The sequence below is a fragment of the Morone saxatilis genome, unplaced genomic scaffold (assembly GCF_004916995.1).
Source record: "Morone saxatilis isolate NCDOM2014 unplaced genomic scaffold, NCSU_SB_2.0 Contig22, whole genome shotgun sequence".
Taxonomy (NCBI): Eukaryota; Metazoa; Chordata; class Actinopteri; family Moronidae; genus Morone; species Morone saxatilis.
The window spans coordinates 3,189,052-3,211,123 of NW_023339785.1; the positions used below are offsets into that span (position 1 = coordinate 3,189,052).

Consider the following 22,072-nt stretch of genomic DNA (forward strand, 5'->3'; position numbering starts at 1 on the left):
TGATGTAGATGTCAAAAGAATGCTGTCCCCTCACGTTGACATAAAGAGACAGACAGCAAAAAAACTCGAATATGTTTTTTGTTTTTGTTTTGCGCTTTCCTCTGGGACATGCAGTCAATCTCTGAATTGAGAAAACTAATATAAAAACGTGGTAAGAATTGAGGATGCATTCAAGGTCAAAGTGAAGTTCTCCCATTCAAAGGTTAAGGACAAGCTTTTGACAGTAACTTAAGGTAGAAATAAGATTGTGTCTGGGATGTCAGAACCGAAATAAGACCACAGTGCCTCTGTGCACCTTTGACCTGTAGAATCACTCCAGCGCGCACATACGCAGCTACATAACCACAACCACATGAATCATGTTAGACAAATATAGAGTGACAATGACAGGCGGGAGAGAGAAAGAGAGAGGGAGAGAGAGATGCTTCCTTCACTTCAAGGCTAAATAGGAGGGACTAGACCAGAAAGGGCTAATGTCCGCTGCGAGGGAGATCGGCACACCATACATCTCCGCGCTCCGTCCGGTCACACTCCGCGCTCTCTCTCTCTCCAAATATCTGCGGGGTCTCCTCACCTCTCCCCGAACCCTCTCCGGGCTCTCCACACTCCCCCACCGCCCCCCCGGCTCTGTCCCTCTCTCTCTCCTCGCAGGGGTCTCCAGGCGCGCGCCGTGCGTCGCTCCTCGCCGGTCTTTGCGCACGGACTCTTGTCCACATTCCCACTTGAATCCGCTGCTCCTCTTATCGCTTCATTCCTCTGAGGACTCGGGAGGAGCGTCAGCCCGCAACCCCGACCCAACTCTATTTTCTCTTTTAAGGTGCAGTAATTAGTCATTCGCTCTGAGCTCGGGCTGAAGAACAATGTGATTCTGGCTCATGGGGATTTAGTGTCGTGACACGCTTTCGGGACCCGGCGTCTCCACAAGGAAATGGTGAGTTCAATCCGCTTTATTCTCGCAGATTATCAGCCTGCTGCGCCGTGCGGGTCTCCGGGTCGCCTGACTCCAGTGGGAGCGTTTGACCTCTGTAGATAAAGAGCCGCTCACAACCCAGGGGATAGTGTGACCTTCCTCATGTTGAAAAAGTATTACTTTAATTTGAAGTTTTGTGGTTGTCAGATGTGAGGTTAAAGTCACCCTGGAGGTTTCTGGAATCCCCGGATGGGTAGCAGTTATAGTCCCATATTAGATATACATTTGTAAGCGAGCTTAATCTAAACTTTGTGGCATTGTGTGATCGTTATAATGATGTAGGAACGTGTGGTGGTGGTGGCAGGGCTAATAGGACGTGTGAAGGTATGTGCATACATCAGGTAAATTACAGATTCTAGCTGCCAAAGTTTGCTTTTGCTGTGTAAAATGTGTAAAGGGAATATCACAGCCTGTAGTTTTCATGGGGTCTTTTGACCTCCACGCGCAGGAACTCCCATCTTCCCGCTTCATATCGATCTGTTTTAATGGGAATCACATAGTTTCCATACATGTGACTCCAGGAGTGAGCCTCTCTGTTCCGATCAGTAATCTATCGATAAGGAGGGCTATAGATCCACAGAGTAGAGTGACTCTCAGCTGTCACATGTTGTGTGCGTGAAGAGACCCGCAGGATCCTGTAAGTGAACAGCCAGTGCTGGACGATCAGTTTATTGGGAGTTATTGTGTTTCTGTGCAGCCACTAACTGGCTTGATTGTTGACTTTTTATGGGTTTGATTCTGATTGAACTCATTTGTGCTCTTTTATTTGGATATGTGGTTTCACTCTGTCCCTCTGCTCTTTTCTCGGGATGCTCTTAGCTGTTTTGTGACAAATCTTAAAATGAAAGTGAGTAAATATGCTTTTTATTTGACTTTCCATTGGTTTTCTCTTAAAAAACTGCAAAAAGCAGTGAAGATTTCAGGACTATTTAATGTTTATGTTTGGAGGTGGGAATTAGTAAGTAAGTCAATGAGTTTCTGGCTGCTACATTTTACATTTGATAGGATAATGTTACGCTATATCGATTGCACTAGTCAGATTCCTCAAAAATTTGCCTTGCATCTCTTTCATTTGTAAAACGTTCAAATGCTGTACAACATTACAGACAGACAGCTGCTTGCTTGACATTCAGTACTGCTTCTGAGATGTATTCCTGTCATTTGTACTTTAAACACTTCACTTGTACTTGAGTGATATTGCTGTTCAGTCACTCCAGCGCTTTGAATATTATGGTTATGTAATATCTATGGAGCAGACATGCAGGGGAACGTGCCTCGATCAAAGGTGCAGGTACAGTGTGTCTCTGTATTGACTGATATGATGTTTGGAGGATCACAGCTGTATCATTCACAGTTCACACTCTCTCCAGCTCGCCCACAGCCACTTAGAGCCTGAAGATAATGTGAGATGTACTGGAACGCAGCCAGAGTTCTCGCAATTTTACAGTCAATGCAAATGACTTCAGGTGTAAGTTCTACATCGCCGTGGGCGTCGGGACTCCACGACTGACATGGCTAAAATCTGTTTTTAAAGTTTCTGTTCTGCTTACGTAAGACACCCACATACGCAAGCACACACCCATTATTCACACTGGAACAATACACGTATAGTCAGTGCACACAGAGGCATCAGGAAGAGAAGATGTCCTCTTTCAGAAGAGATAAATAAGAAATAGTCTCTGCTCAGCAGCAGCAGCTTTCTTGAATCGACTTGTGGATGTAAATCTCTCCTCCCACACCATAAGAAGGAGAAGCTCTTCTGCAGAAGTGCCTGTGATTATGTCGGCTTTTATTGCTTTGCTTTCCTGTAGAGCTCAAGTTGGCCATTTGTTTGGAAGTCTGTGTACAGTATGAATAAGTGTGTGTGTGTGTGTGTGTGTTCTGTATATAACAGTGACTGCCTTAAAACTATGCAAGGTTGCGTATATGCACAAATTTGTGCGTCAGTGTTTTCATGTCCACTGAGGCTGTGTTTGCACCAGTTTAGGTTTGTTGCTGTGACACAAGGTGCGATCAAACCTACAGCTTATTTCCTTCAATCTAAATCACTGACTGACTAGCTGATTGGCAGCAGATTTAATTCATCTTCTCTTTGTTTCATGTTGGTATTTAATACTTTGGCAGCCGATCAGAGAGGAATCTTGAGATAAAATATCAGACTCTTGGGGAGAATTTGTCATTAGTTCTGACATTTTATGAAGTGTTTTCAACTGGGAGGAGGCCCCGGGGACCCAGAACACACAGGAGGGATTATATATGTCTTGGGGCCTGGGAATTCCTCGGGATCCCCCAGGAAGGGCTGGGGGGAGGGGGCAAGCTACCTAAGCTAAACTGTGTGACCCAGATGTGCACAAGTGGAAGAAATTAGACAAACAGATGCATTTATTTTCAAGGAAAAGGAAAACAGATTTATTCTGCTGTGGTTTTCACATTGAACTGAAATGGACTTCACATATACAAGTGAATCAGGGCTAACTCTAGAAGAGTTAGATGGAGTCATGGATGGACCATTGGTTGGACAATATTAGACTTTAATTTTCAGCAATCAACTGCTGCCGTTGATTCTTTTCTCTTTTTTTACGTAAAAGCTGCATTAAATGATTATTGTCCACTAGAGGGCAGAATGTAGAATTTAAAATAGACTTTCATCAACAAATCTTTACTTTATGAACTTGTCAAGATCTTCTAGCTCACACCTTAGCGTACAGAATTTCTCTCCACTGTTTCTTGCTGAGCAGGTCATGTTGAGGGGGTTGGTAAAAGCTATATGGACTATAACTTGATGGATCAGAAAACCAAAACAATGTGATGAAATTGGTTGAGAGCTTTGAAAAGCTGTGGATTTGGTTGGGGGTGGTGGTGATTATGAGTAATGTATGTCTCTTGAGAGCTTAAGTCTAAACACTGAGTCACAGTTTTTTGGGGATAATTCAAGCTTATCTCAATACTGAAGACAGACAGACTGATGTACCCTTTATACTGACGTAAACTGTGTGTCTGTCCTTTCTGACATCCTGCTGTTCCTGTAACCATAGGCTATATTTAGAGTCAGTTAATGTTTTAGCACTGTATAGAGCACTCAATACAAATGTCAAAGAAAGTGATTCTAGTATTGATTAGTTTAGTATCACACGGACTGTTATGCATGGTACAGTAGAGCAGCAGTTGACATTCAGTGGAGGACAATCAGGACTGTATATCACTACACGTGTTGACACCCGGCACTTTGTCGCTATGTACAGTCTGGGACTTGATGTACAGTGTGACTGAGCTGGCAGGCAGGGACAGTGGCGGACTCAGGCTGTTTGAGGGGCAGGGGCAGGAAAATAGAAAGAGCGCCAGAGCACAAACAATTGTGATGCATTAATAGTAAAACAGCTCACTCAGGCACTGATGTGCAGTGTTTTTTAAACTTTAACATCTATAACAACAGTTGTGTTAGTCAGTTATGAAATAGAATCGAACTTAACAAGTTCGAGATCGATTGAGACAAATGAAACAGCAGTCGATTTATTGACGTTTTTCACAGCAGCCATTTTGACATGAACTAGTAGGGTAAACACAGGTGTTACTTAGGAATAAACTATTTGGTTAAAAAAAAGATAATTCGATTATGTTAACAGGTATTGCGATATGATTCATGATTAGTGCGAAAATTAAGATTTTTGAGCCACAAATTAAATTTTCACTGAAAAAAAATATTAAAATCATGATTGACAATGATATAGAATGACAATTTGTAGAATTTGGAGATTCGTAGGTCAGGGTACTCTTCAGAACAACAGTACTTAAATAAAATGCTGTTTTGTCACACATTTGACCTTTATCAAAAAAAACACAGCTTCTGTGATTTGCATGCCACATTGCCACATTGCAATGTTGATAATACTTTGATTAATTGTGTGGCCCTAGTGTTACCAATGATACTAATTAAGGACATATATTAAGCGTAGCAGAGCTAGTGAGCCAACAAGCTCAATAGCAGCACCCTGACTCTGTTTGACCTGAATGGAACAGAACCTTTGTTACTATCATTGGTAACATTTGGCTGCTGTGAAAAAAGTCTATTGTTTGGATCATTTCCCTGTGTAAAGGGTATTTATAACTTTAGAGTGTAATATTATCATAATCTGTGTGACTTTTGGTGCCATAATGTGCTGGCAAAATAAAAATTGCAACCCAGTCTTCAAATGATGTATATGCAAATTTTCTGAATCCATTATTTGGTTTTGGGCAAACATAATGCTGACCCGCACTGTTCAGTGCCAGTGGAGTTAGCAGTGTGGCTCCATTGGCACTGTTCATATCCCAAAGGGAAAGTGAAGCAGTTGGTGTATTTGGATTTTGGCCCAACTCACACAGCGAGTGAGTGTATTCAAAGTTTTGTCATTTATCAGTGAAGATAGTCTTTCTCCCAACTCTATCCACTGGTTTGCCTAAACAAAACTACACCTTTAATGTACATTATTTGCTATGATTGGATAATAACCAGTGACAAATTAATGACAATGAACACATGGTGTCAGACACAATTGCTTTGCACTAACCAACCAGTAATAATAATAATAATAATGAAAATGATATGATAATAAACTTTATTGACATAGCACCTTTCATAACAGAATGCAGCTCAAAGTGCTTCACTAGAGAAACAAATCAATGACACAGGTATTAAAAGCAGGCAACATAAAGAGTGATAAAATAGGTGCCTGGCCCCTTACTGTCCTTTTCAGTCAACATGGAAGCTGTGGTGGTACTTAGCAGTTAAACACTTTTTACACTTTTCAAAGAACTGAGAGTTGCTATTCTTGTAAGTCAAGCATGTACAGCTTTGCCACTGCCATTTTTATGCAAATGTTTCTGGCTCTGGCACAAGAAGATGACCTTTCAATTCTTAATCCCACCTATAAAGCTCTTTTTGGTCAATTGTTTTTCTAGTGAGCTCAATGCCAGACTCAGTGGAACACAATGCTGGCAGCAATTGTGGAGGTTGAGAACTAGTTTTAGGGCAGATAGAGTTCCCCAAAACAGGGGCGCAAAGTGAACATTCATTTATAAGAGATGTGGTTGACAATGCAAACAGACGTATACAGACAGTTATTGTAAATGTACATAGAGACACATGCTGAACCTGCAAGTACTTGGCAATTTGTGGATGTTGGGTCAGAAACTCTTGTGAAAGTCTTGTGCTGCATTTTGAATTTATCCTGAGGGGTTTTTAATAGAGGTTCACTAAGAGGCCATCAGATGAAGGAAAGACCATGTGTAAAATAAAGATATGGAGTTGCACGCACACATGCATATTCCATCAATTTCTTTCTCTCTCTCTCTCTCTCTCTCGCTCTCTCTTTCTCTCTCAAAATGAGCTTATGTAAGGATCCAGCAGTTTGACTCAATAACACACACACTCACACAAAAGAGCATCTGCTAAGAATCAATCAGCTTCTCTCTCTCTCTCACTTTCCCTCACTGTCTGCTTGTCTCTCTCTGTCTCTACGTCCGTTGTAGTCGTCACACCTGACAGGTTGACAGCAACATGCTTTAGCGTCGGGCTGTGTAATTAATTGCATTCAAATCACAAGCTTAATCAGTTACAGAATTTGCATTTACACAACCTGTAGCAAAAACCAAGCAAACTCACCCATGCTGTAACCAGTGACAGTGTAAAACAGGGAATAGATAACTTCCACCTCACAAAAAACAAATACTTGCAATACTATGATGGATGATGTATAACATTAACAGTTACCTACAAATTAACTTGCTACAGACTCGCTCCTCTTCCTCGGTTTCATTCCTCTCCTCTCCCTGCCTGAACCCACCATGTCTTCATCCCCAGAGTCCTGGTCGGAGCCGCTGCGAATCAGCTGGTCTCCATTGAAGCTGGGAGCCACTGGGCCCCCCTGCCTATGTTAGTAATGTTTAAACTCCCCCTGTCCTTCAAGCTCCCAGGCCAGGTTGGCATTTGCAACACTAATGAAAAGTACGTCAACTAAGACTCAACTAATGATTAAGTCGACTATTTGGGGGCAGCCATACATAATACATTCATGATGTGTTTGTCACTTTGAAGATGAGTAATCAAAGCTGGGAAAAAATGTGCAAAACATATTAGCAAAAGTAACAAGGAGATTAGTGGAGCTGAATCCTCAGCTGCGATTGCATTAGTTCATCATCAAGTTCTTTTGGTCCACATGCAGGGCTGGACTGGGACAAAAAATCAGCCTGGGCATTTTGAGCCGAGATAAGCCCACCAGGTATTGATAGAAAGACAATGAACCTAAAATGACATGAATAACAAAACTTTCTTGTCAACTAAAGCATTGTAGCACTCGTCGTTCGCGTTCGCTGTATGTCCGCTCAACTATGTCTAATAAAAGCTTAAAGCGAGGGCGTGGCAGGAATGTGAACTCTTTATACAAGGGACTGCCACAGGGTGGCAAGTACCTTTGTGACCGGGGGAGCAATATACTCAGGCGGTAACTACAGTAAATCCTGGGCAATCGCCACAAGTCAGATTCGAACCCCCACACGTCCACCTGCAGCGGATTGCTAACGCACGCTCACTGACAACTGCAGCTCAACTTGGCCCGTGGACCCACGTGAGGAAAATATAACCTGCAACCGACCAGGAAAAGTTGAAACGCCGGGAGTAACAATACGAACTCGCCGCGGGGGCGGGGGCGGACCCGTAAAGTCTTCACTTTCAGGCTTCTGGCAGCAGAACATTAAAAACCGCGCGCACCTGTCACACTTGCATTCAGAAAATTAGAACACCCGCCTTGGAGAAACAGGTCGTGTCTATGGGGCGGGGGTGGCCAACAACAAAGAGGAAGCGCTGCAACAGTCACGAGCACTCACGCATCAACTCAGCTCAAAAGCGCATCGAGCAAACATCGTGTGTTATTTAAACCACATTGTCACGCCACATCCCGCACTGCAAGGGCTGTCTTCTTTTTTAGCTCTAAATTTTTTCCCGCGCTCCTTTCCGCATCTCTGTTGCACATCCACACATTTTAAAACATTCTGAATCATCTCTCTTCCTGTAGCTGGATTCAACTTGATTGGCAGCGAGGCCAAAAGAGGGGGCAATCGGCCCTGCGGCTGTGCAATCTGGTCAGCCAGAAATCAACTGATTAATCGGGCGATCTACCAGTTGTGTAACCAATAGTACATCATGAGAACTAAAACCAATTTACTAGCAATACTAGTACCATTTAAAAGTAAAAATATACACCATCGGTTCAGTAGGAATACCACCATACCACCGGAGTACCCCAGGCAGCCGATGGCCAGTCCAGCGGTGTCCACATGGGAATGGGACACTCTCAAGATTGACTAGATGAAGTACACTGACTGAACATTAACATCTTTTCAAGGCTGCAGTGTTACTGATGTGACACCACTGCTATTGAATGTATATTAAATGATAATTCTAGCTTATTACAACTTTGATCTTTATTTTGTTATCGCCATTGTTTCTGCCATTAATAATAACATTGGACTGACCAAAACATGGTGACATTAAAAATAAGTCTTATGGCACAACACAAGCAGGTATTTAGACGGGTTTTAAACAAACCGCCAGATCAGAGAAAACATAGCTGAACAATAAGTTAATTACCAAAATAGACTGCTGCTTTAACTTTGCTGCCTGTACTAACCGTAGTTTTCCAGTGCAGTGGGATTATTAGTATTTCGGTTTCCTCTTGAAATAAAGTGGTTTAGATAATCTGGATAAACTGTTGGGTAATTTACATCCTGTCTGATCATGTTACCTGCAGTCAGACTAGTACTTTGAGTACAATGTTATAATCAAACAAAACTCTAGAAAAACTTGTGAAACTAGAATTTTCCTTTAAGGAGAAATATAAGCAGATGACTCTTCCAATTTTGACCATCAACATTCCAAATAGCAAAATTGGTCTGGCGCATACGCTCGGTCCAGCATTGAGTTACTGTATGCTCCACAGGTGGCCCAGATCTGGTAGCCACATTAGGCTCATGACATAGCCACATCTCAGCCAACTGTATAACCATCACTGGCCACATTTTGACCCTGTGTTCGACCAGAGGAGAGGAAGAGAGACAATTTTGCAAATGTTGTGATGTGAAAAATCAATAAAAACTTGTTCATCATTTGTCGTTGAGGGATTTTTTATCTGGGCCAAATGGCAAGTGTGCGTATTAATGAAGTGGCTTGGTGAAGGATTAGTTGAAAACTGACATCTGGACCTAATACTGAAACTTGTCTGGTCCAACATAGGGCCAGCTATGGTCATACATTTGGCTGAGATATGGCTCTATCATGGGCCATATGTGGCTACCAGACCTGGATCACCTGTGGACCATAATTCAGTGCTGTATCTGGGCCAACTTCACATGCAGTAGTATTCTGTACAGAGAAACAAAGACACGTAAAGAGGCATATACCGACTAATTCAAACATGAGAATACAGTGTCAGGGCAGACGATGCGATTTGCATATTGTTCAGCAGCGTCAGAGTCTTTCCGATCCACTCAGCCTGTTGTATGCATCGGAGCTGCTAAATAAAGGTAATTATCTCCATCCTTGACGCGCTACACTGTCAGATCTGCTTCTGAATGCAGCTTCAGCTAAACACAGCAAGGCTTTCATATCACTCCAACCTTTGTGGGATTCAGGGTGGTGGGAGCTGACAGTGTGGGAGGAATCAGAGCAATCAGCAACTCTGAGGATTTAAGAAAAAAGAGAATTTAAGAGAGAAATTAAGTTTTGTGGACTGAGAGGGAGTGAAGAAGTTAGTTTGATCGTCAGCCTCAGCACCACTGTATAAAGACAGTAGAGAGAAAGAGAGGGGACAACAAGGAAGTTCAAGATTGAACGAGAGATTGACTGTCATTGACATTGCCAGTGTTGTGCAAATTCAATCAGGTTCTAAGAGATAAGTAGGGCTGCAGGTATTGCCATTATCTATTTAATCTCTCAATTAATTTTCTAAACACACAGGTCTGTTTAGTCCAAGAAATATCAGAAAATAGTAAAAAAAGAAAAAGAAAAATCTTATCGTAATTTTACGAGAGGGCAAGCTGACATATTCAAATAGCTTTTTCCGTATGACCAACAGTCCAAAACCCCAAACATACTCTCAAGGATATAAAACAGAGAAAGGCAGCAAATACATGGAACCAGTGAATGTTGGCATTTTTGGTTGATACATAGCTCTCTCATCTCTCTCCCCTTATTTTCTGCCGACTCGCTAATAAAGGCACACACATGAAAATATCTGTTTCCCCGTAATAATCAATTAATTGACTAATCTTTTAATCCCTAAAGATAAAAAATAACAAATGCAACTAAGAAAGAAGAAGTCGAAAAGGAGTGCCAGTTAAGATAAATATGAAGTCAACTGATTCAATTACACATGAAGGAAACAAAGAAATATAGTACAGTAGTGAACAAATATGTTTTGTAAATGATAAAAGAAGATACTGCACACTCCATTAAGAAGTGTGTTATATTATGAGTTTTTGCAATAAATATATATATTATAATATATTGCGATATATACTGTTAGCGATATATTGCCATGTGCGTAAATAAAAGTTTACATTTACAACACTGCTATCTAGCAGTTGGAAGTTTAAACACAGAAATCAACAATGTTTTTGAGAATCGTGACACTATCACAAAACAAAATTTTGCGATACTATATTTTTTTGTTATTTTCTTACAGCTCTAGTCCTCAGCAGGAAAAGAGCAGCATTGATCATTTGTTTGAACGCTTAAGATGACACTATGTTTAAGTGACCTGTTGTGGCTGTGTGAATTATGACTCCGTCAGAAGCAATGGGGGAAGTAGAGTGATGTTGATATACCGCCTCTTGGGGAGGAGGTTAGGGTGGATGATTAGATCAGCAGGGAAACAGACTTTGACACAGGAGACTTATCTACGTGTCAGTTTCTTTCCGTTAGTGTTGGTTTGTTTAAAACATGGCCAATCTTTACCAGGTAGTATTTTTTTTCACTAAATATAAAAATAACCCAGCAGTAGCCTAAAGGCGGGGATATACTTATGAAGAAGCGTCTGACCATGTCGGAAAGCACAAGTCTGCATAGTCGTACCAAACGGCCACACAGCCATCATAGAGAGTCTCTCCTGCGAGGCATTCATTGTTGCACTTGGTTGTTCACAGGAGAGGTGACAGAAAGAGTAATGTTTAGATTGACAAAAAAAAACTTTAAGTGAGAAGTTCCACCCATGCTTATTTTCTCACCTCCCCTCAGCTGCCCAATCGCTGCATGATGTGTGTACAAATGTTGACTTGTCCATTTTGGTTAAAGATCCCTTCACACATGTATGAGGACATAGATGCAAATAACAATAATGTCAGTGTGATATGTTTTTTTTTCAGCAAAAAAACCAATATAACTTCCACATTTCCACACGTCTCTGTCCTTAATGTACTCAGGTTGTTGTCTTTTATTGCACTTGGCACTCCTGTGCATGCAGGGAATTACTGTCATGACCTGTTAAGTTACTACAACCTAAGAGACATCAAAGAAAACAAGAACGAAAGAAAGAAAAGAGAGTAGGTGGATGATAAATAGGCATTATGGAGCAGCCAGGGTTAAACAGAAGGGAGAAAGACGGTGTCGCATAAAAACACACATTGACACAGAGAGAGGCGGTTGGGAGACGAGCTGAGGGCAGTGAGAGTTCACGAACAAGAGAAAAGGATGTGAGAAAAGGATGTGAGAGAGCGTGAGAGTGCAGGGCAGAAAAGGGAAACGTGGAGGGTGAGAGAAAGGGCTGAGAGACAGTGGTTTAGTGTTGAAGAGAGGGAGTCTGTGTTTATTTTTGGCGTTTCACCTCAGGCAGCGAGTCTGAGAACAGAAAGAGATTCTGTTTGAGCAGTGACAACTTCATTCAGCCAAAAACTTAACAGAGAAGTTTCATGACAGCATGTTAGAAAATGTTTCCATTAATGGATGGCTTTTTCCTTTCTAGTAGATTGTTGCTGCTGTGAGTCGATATATTTGTCTTGTGTGCTCTTGAACTTCTATCTACCCATTTGATTTTGACACCTTGTTGACACCGGCCGTGTAATATGAGCAGCAGGTAAGCAGCAGTTGCAGTACTCAGTGTTTAGACCCGATGCGTTCAGTCACACTACTGCTTCAGTTTGTGTGTACTGTCAGACTAAAGAGAAGAGGTGTGAGAACAGTGACTGAAAGACATGGTGGAAACGTGTCCGGTGTAGACAGTGTCAAGCTGCAGTAGGTAACTAACTAAAAATATCTTATTGTCATATTTGCTGAAACTTTCACTAAATCCTGACAGTAGTTCATGAGACGGATAATCTGACGGATGGGTTCCTTTGGCTCTTCCTAGTGCTCCTTATGACATTTGCAAGAATTCTCAGGGTCTGAACAAAAACAACAGATTTTTTAAATTATTATTATATTATTGTTATTGTTTGATTATTATAGTGAATGTTTCAGCAAGTTTGTTATTGTTTTAAAAGTTACACACTGCAACCTTAAACAGTTTAAGTTAAGAACATTTGGTGCATTTTCTCAAGCCCTCACTTCTTCTTAACACCTAGTGAAAATCTTGCCTTCACCGACCTCCAGCTATAACAGCTTGCTGCAGTGATGTACAGGAACTTGTGACATCACTGTTGAGTGTAGTTACAGGTGCAACAGAGCACATGTTTGACCACACCCAGCCACACCTCCAGTATCAGTGATTGAGGGTGTGGTCAGATTTGAAACTTAAAACCAGAGAGTTACTCCTTAAGGGTAAAAATTCAATTTTTGGGGTAAAGACACAATGAAATGAAACTTTTTCTTTTTTCACAATTCTGTGTCCCAGTTTTACTTTATCAATTACTGAATCAATTTTATTTTATTTGTATAGCACNNAGAAGTTATCTCAAGACACTTTTTAAATAGAGCAGGTCTAGACCGTACTCCTTATAAAATTATTTAAGGAGACCCAACAGTTCCACAGTTCCCACCACGAGCAAGGAAAAGCTTCCTTTTAACAGGCAGAAGCAGACCCCGGGGGTAGAGAGAGAAAGACACAGACACACAGCAATAGCAACAATAGCAATAGACTAATAATAATAATGATGAAAATAGCGATGATTAATTTTGTTCTTTACATGCTAAATATGTCATCCATATCCTAACAACACTAGTGAGGGAGGTTTGTGCGGAGGCCAACAGTCCACTGCAGCTCCATTTGTCTCTACAGCTCCATATTGCAATGTGTCCATGAAGCCACACTGACTTTTAAATGATCCAATCCTATCTGTAGGATTTGATTTAAATCCCTCTCATGACTAAACGCTGCCTTCCTATTCTCTTTCACTCGGAAATGTGTCAGCGACAGACACTGTGCAGATTAATTGGTTGTCCCGGACTAATTATAAAATTGGGTTGAATTTCTGCCAGATCAGTTGTTGTTTGACGTGCAGTTTGAGGGGTGGCGATGTCTGATTAATTGCATGAGCGAACAGAGATTTGGTTCTTGGATGATCTGTTGGAATTCTGGCATGTCAGAAATGTTGGTTGTCTGTCTGCGGTTTGAGCAGTTCAAAAGATCCATTATAAACTGTAGGCAGTTTGTTTTAATATTACTGGAGTAGTTTTCTGCATGTTGTAGATAAATGTAGTCTGACTGAGCTCTTTGATATGAAACTGAACTAACACTGACTAAGCTCTTTCACCATAAATGCATCAAAACCTTCAGCATCCTGGTACCCTTCTTATTTTTTCATCCTTGCCCCTCAAAAAAGCAAACCTCCCAATTCCTGAGAAAGGTTCATTAGCCATTCCATTGCAAACCTCCTGGTCTCTGGGATTGTCACTCTCTATCACAACTTGAATGTAAGAATGTAATGTAATGATTATAGGATAAATAAATCATGAGCTGTCCACCCAAATGTTTTGGAGATGCTATTAACAGGTTAAGTGTGACGCTGTCAGTTCCTAGCCAGAGGCAAGTTAATTATGTAAGTGATGCTCCTCACAAGTATATCTGTTTGTTTATGTATACATAACGTATATATATACATCTTTTTCTAGGGTGTGTATGTGTGTTTGTTTGTGCATCCCTAACAAGCTGCGATAAGGAATCCAGCAGAGCTTAACTTCGAAAATGACTTTCGGATGGAGATTAATTGGATCTTGCAACCTAAATGTTTTCATGCTCTCCTCTGGCAGTAAATTAGCCTGCCGTAATGTTTTCTTTTAAAGCTGTTTACATCAAGCTCTACACACAGATTTGATTTAGTATTACAAATATTTCAGGCTCTGGAGGCAGAAATAATCTCATTGGTTCCAGTAATCCTTAGTGGGTGGAGCCAGACTAAATTCTCCTGGTCACTCAACATTAAACTGAAGTCCAATTATATATATATGTATATATATATGTACAATATATATTTTGGAATGACTGGAAAGATGCAGGCTCTCCTCAGTATGCTGGAGAGCTAGATACCTTTTTCAAGCCAAGCCATGTGAGGATATTCATGATATTGGAAATTCACCATGGTAAATGTATCAGTGTTTTTATTGTCATACATGATAATATCGTATATTGTCCCATCCCTGATTGCAGCAAAATTTCAGATAAAATATGACCAATGAAAAAGTTCTGGCTTGTTTTCCTTTTGTACAATCAAACAGCCACATGCCCCCTTCTCTGATCTGAACTACAGTACCAGTCAAAAGTTTGGACACACTTTTCCCATTTACTTGAATGAGACAGTGTGCCCAAACTTTAGCCTGGTGCATAAATGATGAATGGTGCAGTTCTACTTTTAACCTCCCAACCTGATGTTACATAAAAGCAGTTCAAATCACCTGATAAGCTACCTTTTAACTTAAGAAAAGGAGCTCTCCCATCCCTGTTAAGGTCTTATAGCCTTGAGCATTTCTTTGCTGACGTTTCTCATTCACAGCTTCCACAGGAATAAGAAGTCTGACCTGTGCACGCTTTGCTATTGTTTTCTTGTAAAGTTGGCGTTATTGGAGTTGAATTCGTTGCGCTGACACTCTCTCTAAGTCACTCGGGATAAGAGCGTCAGCTAAAATCCCAAAATGTGAGAAAGCAAATGTATTCCCTCATTATTTATGAATGCAGGCTGTGGGCTGGTGGAGTCCGCCTTCATGTCCGATAAGACTCAGGCGCTTTCTTCAAGCTGAAACACAGGGAACAATGCATCTTAGGTCTTTGTGTTTGCTCTTCCCTGACTAGGTCTTTTATCATAAGGATACAACCAGTTTTCCTTTAACTGTGTTTTTGCCCTTTTGGGACATATGAGATGTTCCTCTGTAGTGTTGTTTCATTTTGCAGTAGCTTGGTTTACACCATCTGTCTTCTTTGAAAGTAGACAGCAGGAAGTTGCCAATTTTTACGGTGTTTGGAGCAGATCATGAGGGACGTGTCAAGTTTATTGTTTTGTCCTGACATTTAGCTGCTGAAACAGTTTGTGGGACTTCAGAGACCAGACAATTACCTGATTATCAAGAGAAGGATACAAAAATTCTAATTCTTCTTCTAATGGAAATAATTGTTTTATTTTGTGACCCAAAAACAGCAATTGCAAAAGATTGAAGCTTACAGCTGACTTTTCTGTACACTGGATGTTTGTACCAGCAGTCAGTGCCACAGCTACCAGTGACCCTAGCTCATGTATTTTGAATAAGTTCATATTTGACTGGCGAGATTCGACTAGTGCTCTTTGGATTGTGTCACCTTAATGAGCCCTCTTCTTCTTCTTTTCTGACTGAAGACCACCTACTGCTTATCTCGATGAATCAACTCCCAATAATTGCTTAACGGTAGTGGATAGAAGCTTTCATTCGGATTTTCTTCTTATTTTTATTTTTTTTACCTTTGCAATACATTTTGTTGGAGACATTGCTACTGAGATCATGAATGAATGAGATTCTTTTTTGGAATTTGTGGGTTACCGACTGGGGGAAGTTTACATTTGCCAATTTAAACCTGCATTATTTAATACAATAGTAATCAATGTAATATGAAAAATCAAAAGAATAATATTCAAATAATTATGTTTTAGACATTTTATTTTTTTAATTTTATCAGATAATTCTAAGTGGAATCACTGCATTGGGGTTACTTAGAGCTATGAAAGATAAACAATCTGCTGGCTGTTCAGGGTTTCAGTTTTATTTATTATTTAGAAAAACAGTTGCTTGTGTCTGCGACTGTCTCAAATGTCACAGCAATAAGTAGGCTATATATATACTGTTATAGACACAGACTGAGGCAGGATCGAGTACAGGCAGCTTTATTGACTGGACCTGTGACTCAGCCTTTCTGTCTGTCAAAACCTGCCTCATTATTCAAGTTATGCTGATGAAGGGAATCAAAGCACTGGAGGAGTGAACTGAGATTGATTGTGATTTGTTTCTGGCTCACAAACACCGATTAACAAACCCAGACTGCTGCTCCTGACCTTATCCCTCTCTTTCTCTTGTAGAAAAATGCACAAGCACACACATATTTCCATTTTACTGCAGTCCCGGCCTGCACTTACATTTACATTTTACCCATTTAGCTGTTGCTCTTATTCTCAATTTACATTTAGATTCTATTATGTGTTTAGTTTATTATCTAAAGTTATTTACAATGACTGCAACTCTGTTGTCATTATGTTCAGCGTACCCATTCTGGAAAGGGTAAGTGTCTCATTTTGGGTTTTGGACCAAAAATGCTCACGACCTGAGACTGTGACATGTTTTAAAAAGTCAGGCTTGAGAGCAGTTTGCTTCAGTCACATAGCAAATGTTACACGGCCATGTGACTGGAGCAATGACCCGTGATCCCCACTCCATTTCTGAGATGTTCACCCAGGGGAGCAGGAGTTGTGGTACATTTTGACTTTAACAAGCTTCTAACATCAAACCCAGAAGCCATGCAGAGCAGAATGGAGGTGCAGAGGAAAAGAACTGTAAAATGGCAGAAAGAAAAGCAGAAATTGCTACTGGAGAAGTCTGGAGGGAAAATGTTGAACAGGTAAAAATACATTGTTGAAGGTGCAAAAAGAAAAAAATTTGTTCATTCTTAAATCTCATAAATTATTTACATACCCAATAATCTGGAAGGTATACCATGTCACATTTTTTTGCATGTTTGCAATGACTAGATGATTTCAAAGTTATGTTTGTATTTAGTTGGAATTAATAATAATAGAACAGATCGAACACTATCTCTTTTCGCATATAATATGAATCAAATTACATAGTTAATTCTTCAAAATAATTCCAAAATGATTACAAAATTAGAGACCTGTAAAATGAATCATTACCATATGTCCTTATTTGAACAAAAATTGTCATTATTATTAATTAAATATTTTAAAAAATGTTCTCCATGCAAAAATTTACCAAAATGAACCATTCAAATTTTGAATCAAACATTTGATTTTGATACATTTGTATATTTTCATGTGAAGCGAAATTGTTAAGAAGATAAAGGAGCAGAATTGCTAATAACTGAAAATTGAATCAGAACTGATACAATCATGTCAGAGCCAACTGCTACATTCACTCGTCACTAAATATGAATGAACATCTGGGATGTCGGTATTATCTGAAGTGTTTGTGTGTGTGAGAGAAGTGAGATCCCTCTGGCCGAATGAAATATCACTGTAATCCTCATTTAAAGTGTGTTTCTCAGCTGCTCTACATCAAAGCTCACTTCAAAGAGACTGAAGAGTGTGTGAACATTGTTCTGAAGGCTGGCCACCTGCAGTCAACACACACACATGCAGATAGTGGTATGAATAAAGCCAACACACTGTGATCCAAACTTATATATATCGTACATGAAGACATCACACACAAACTGCCTTTTGATGTTTGATTGGCTGCTAAAATCCACAACAAGCTAATTGAGTTGTGTTGAGTGGGTTGTGTGTGTGTGTGTGTGTGTGTGTGTGTGTCTGTGTGTGTGCTGGATTGATGCTTTTCTTGTTAAGCATTTTGTAAAGAAATCACAGATTTATTTTTTTAGCCCAATGACACCTGACAATGTGCTGTGATGCTCGTCACACTCCAGGTAACCAAATTGTTAAAAAGAGAGGATTCCTGCATTTCTGGAGGTAGAGCGGGCCGTCCACTAATCGGAAGGTTGGCGGTTCGATCCCAGCCCTCTTATGCCAAAGTGTCCTTGAGCAAGATACTGAACCCCAATTTGCTTTTGGTGCTGTGAATTAGTGTATTGGTGTGTGAATGTGTCTTTGAGTGGTCGGAAGACTAGAAAAGGTGCTATACAAGTCCATTTACCACTGAGGAGCAAAAATGTGAGTTTAGGCCAGAGGATAGGCTAGGTTACCTATCTCAGACTTCGCTTGTCAAGCTCAGCTCTACATTGTCACATTTTACTTATCTTTAATCAGACTGAACTGCACTCGGTACACATAAACTCATCTGAGTTGCGTCTAGCATTCATCTGAAGCTTAGGCTGAATGGAATGCAGTCTTTTGTTTAAGAGGAATACTGTCATTCTGTCAGACAAGTGAAAATTTGCACTTGTGATTACTAAATTAGAACCCAGGGTAATTAGGATTTATCCTCTTGAATGGCTGTTGGGCAGATTGACAATATCAATGGTTGCATGTTGTGTTGTGCTGTTTGTTATTTTGGTTTTCTACCATATTAGCAGTGTTTCCATCAACTTATTTTGATGCATATTTTGAAGTATTGCATTAGAAAAAGTTGATGAAAATGGAAAATCCGAAAAAGGTTTTTATGCTTGCTTGAGGTGGTTTGTGCCTTCTTTGAAAAATTGTTAATTAGCTTTATGGGAGATGGGAACAGTTTTCCTATTTAAGTTCACATGACTGATGAGCTGTTTCCTCATTGCTCCTATGGCTCTATAATACTCACATTAATACAGTCAAACCATTTGAGTTTCAGCATCGACTGGCGCACTTTTAATTACTTCATCTTGCAACCTCTTCTTCTGGTTTTCTGACTGTTGACATGGTGCCATATATTGCTTATCATGATGAACCAACTCCTGATAATCGCATAACAGTATAGTGGATGGAAACAAGTATTCATTTGCATATTTTTTTGCTTTTGGTTTACATTTGCAATACATTTGGATGTAGGCACAGCTCCAGAGTGGAGTTACTGGAGCCACAAAAATCCTAATTCATTAAAGTGAATCCTGGAAGGGGCTGAGGTGTGCTGAGAGCATCTCTCAATCAAGCAAACACTGTAGAAGGCTTTTGTAATATCTCCGTAATGGCACAACGATAAAACTGCCACCAACATAAACATTAAAATTAATCATGTTCAAAAGAGTTCGAGATCTGTGCTGAAGCCATCCTTAACTAGTTAGTGAAGAACTTGGAGGTTAAGGAACTTCCTCAATTAGTCAAAAAATGGGAGGGCAAATGCATGTATGTGAATAAGACAGCGATGATCCCCCTCAGCGATGCACTCATTCTCTGAGGTGACCCACTTAGTCGCTGTATTGGTTCCATCGAGCAGCTTCCACTATAAAACATGTTCTTTTAGAGGAAATGTTTAAAAACTGAGTCATCAATTTGTCAGAAAACTGCAAGCACTGTTAGGCAGATTTGGTCTTTACTGGACCAACTATTTACCCAGACGCTTCAAAGGAGTCAGGCAGGAGTCAAGCACTGAGCTCTGCACTGTTTATTTTTCATAAACGTCTGACCGTTGCAGATAGATAAATGAAAACATGGTGGAAGAACCAAGATGGTTCACATCGTGTCTGAGTACTGCTATTTTCATCCAGATATGATGAGGTGAGGGTCGGGGTGTTGGAGTTATGGGATGCAGTTCCAGTGTTGTGTGTGTGTGTGTGTGAGCAATGTAGACTGGAATTTTAGTGTGAAACTCAAACCAGTGCTGAAACACACAATCCCTCCCTGGGATTTAACCAGCTCAGACTGGGGCCCTTACTGGAAGAGAAAAATAGAGAAGATAGAGGCAAAGAGGAAACTCTCAGAGAATTCCACATATCTATTTTTCTTTTCTACAAACTTTGTTGGAATAGAGTATAAGATAAAGTTCAGGGGAAAAGGAAACACTGATTAGATTTTGGAATTTCTGTGTTTTCCCGCAGGAGACAATTGTGTTTTTTTCTTCACAATTAGCCCTGAAATATTTAATTCCAATTTTGATGTATTTTTCTGTGGGTTATCAGGATATTTTAAAAGAAAACAATATTATAACTTATAACTTGACGGAATTTGTGGAAAGTTTCACTGGTCAAGAAAGAAGGTTGCACACCTTTTAACATATACTAAGCATTATCACTGTTTTCTCATGAATTCACTCATATGAGTATAATGTCTTAAATATCCTTAATCCTTCATATCCTTGATAACCTTCATACTTTATTTTTGCCAGTATGGACTTAAAATAGATCTCAAATTGATTTCATAATGGCATGAAAAAGTAAAGTAAAGTAAAATTTATTAAATTTAACCTGTTTAAACTTGGTGAAACCCTGGTCACAGATCTGGAACCAGATGTAGACAAAAAACAAAATAAACCCTGCGAAAACACGACTGCACAATCTACTAAATAAGAAATTTAATAGACTGTGCACTCATGGCAGAGTAATGCACTCTGAGTGCTTTCTAATTTTACATTAGCTGTTGTAGAAGTGCTTCAAGGAAAAGGATACAATACTTATCTAAAGTCCTTTTAAAACTGAACTTAAGAAAGTGAGAAAGAGACAAGGGGAGAGAGAAATAAACACAGAAAATGAAAAAAAATTGGAAAAAAATATTCAGATACAGAAAAAGGCATCTAAACTAAGGATGTGTGTGACTGAGTGTCCAACTGTAAATCCACAAACTTATTCTGTTTGCACCATTTATCATGTGTCTTGGTTAATCAGATTGTATTCTCGATCACATACAAATGCTGCTATAAACACACACGACCCATTAAGGATTATAATCATATCACACAAACGGTTGTAGAAGTGGCTGAGGACTCATTAAGTCTTGTTAACGTTGAAATGTAAATGTATCCAGGGCATATATGATGTTACTGGAAATAAACTGTAGCACATGTCTGTATTGGATCCTTCCAGAACAACAGTCAGCAGGCAGCACAGGCAGTAATACCAAAACCAGATGGTCAGGGTACTATAGATGTGGGACAAGTGAGACAAGGTGTTTACTCTCAGATTTAAAGAACATGCATGTGACAAAAATAAATCATGCATGAAAATCTGATTAAAGCAAGAGAAATTGCTCTTAAATATATGCATCAGAGATGCATTACTGTCAGATATGAATTATTGAGCTACATCACGTGGTGATATAATAGCCCTACATACGCTATTTGTAGTGATCTAGAGCATAAATGTTTACTTACATTTAACCACCTGAAATTTCCCCCCAAATTAAATAAATTTGACTGGCAATGTTTCCTGGTCACTGAGCGCTACAAAAACAGACATTCATTTCTTTTAACAGAACAATCTCACCTCCAGGTCCATTTAATGGCTGTCTGGATCTTTCAGTCGTATCACATCACCCTTTCAGCACAGAAAGCAGATTCATTTGAGTCGTGCACAAGAGCACCATCATCTCAGACTGCTACGTCCAACCAGTCTCCATTGACAAAAACAGTAAATTTATCAAGCAGATGATAAAAACACACTTCAAACTGGACTGAAAAAATAAATAAAACTCTATAAAACCGTCTTTGCTAGCCTTTCCAACAATGACCAACACTGCTTTGCTTGAATTAAACCCGTAATTTACTGACATTCTACTCAGTTACACACGGAGGGACGCACTAACATGCACGGCAGCCAGACTGGCTATGTAAACAAACCACAGAGAGGCTGCGATGTGACCTTTTCCCCCGTGCATACTAACAAGCCAAGCTGATGTTCTTTTTATTTTTCCAATCTGGAGACCATTTTGGAAAAGAAATGTGATTTAAAATGTAATATGGATGCACTCTAATTAAGACAGCATGTTTGTGTGACAGAGACAGGATGGAGCTGGTAAGCAACCACCTCATGAGAAAATTTGGGGTTAAATGCTTATTTTTGTTCATGCTCCTCAACGTGTAAA

At 39.9% G+C, this 22,072-nt stretch overlaps 1 protein-coding gene across 1 annotated transcript in view; it reads left to right on the forward strand.

Annotated features, from left to right (window-relative positions):
* Positions 1-705: 705 nt before the first annotated feature.
* Positions 706-22,072, forward strand: part of htr4 (5-hydroxytryptamine receptor 4) — a 174,541-nt gene continuing 153,174 nt past the window's right edge. Inside the window, exon 1 of the mRNA XM_035668714.1 lies at positions 706-931. The gene's annotated coding sequence lies outside the window, so the exon portion shown is untranslated. The remainder of the gene's footprint in view (positions 932-22,072) is intronic.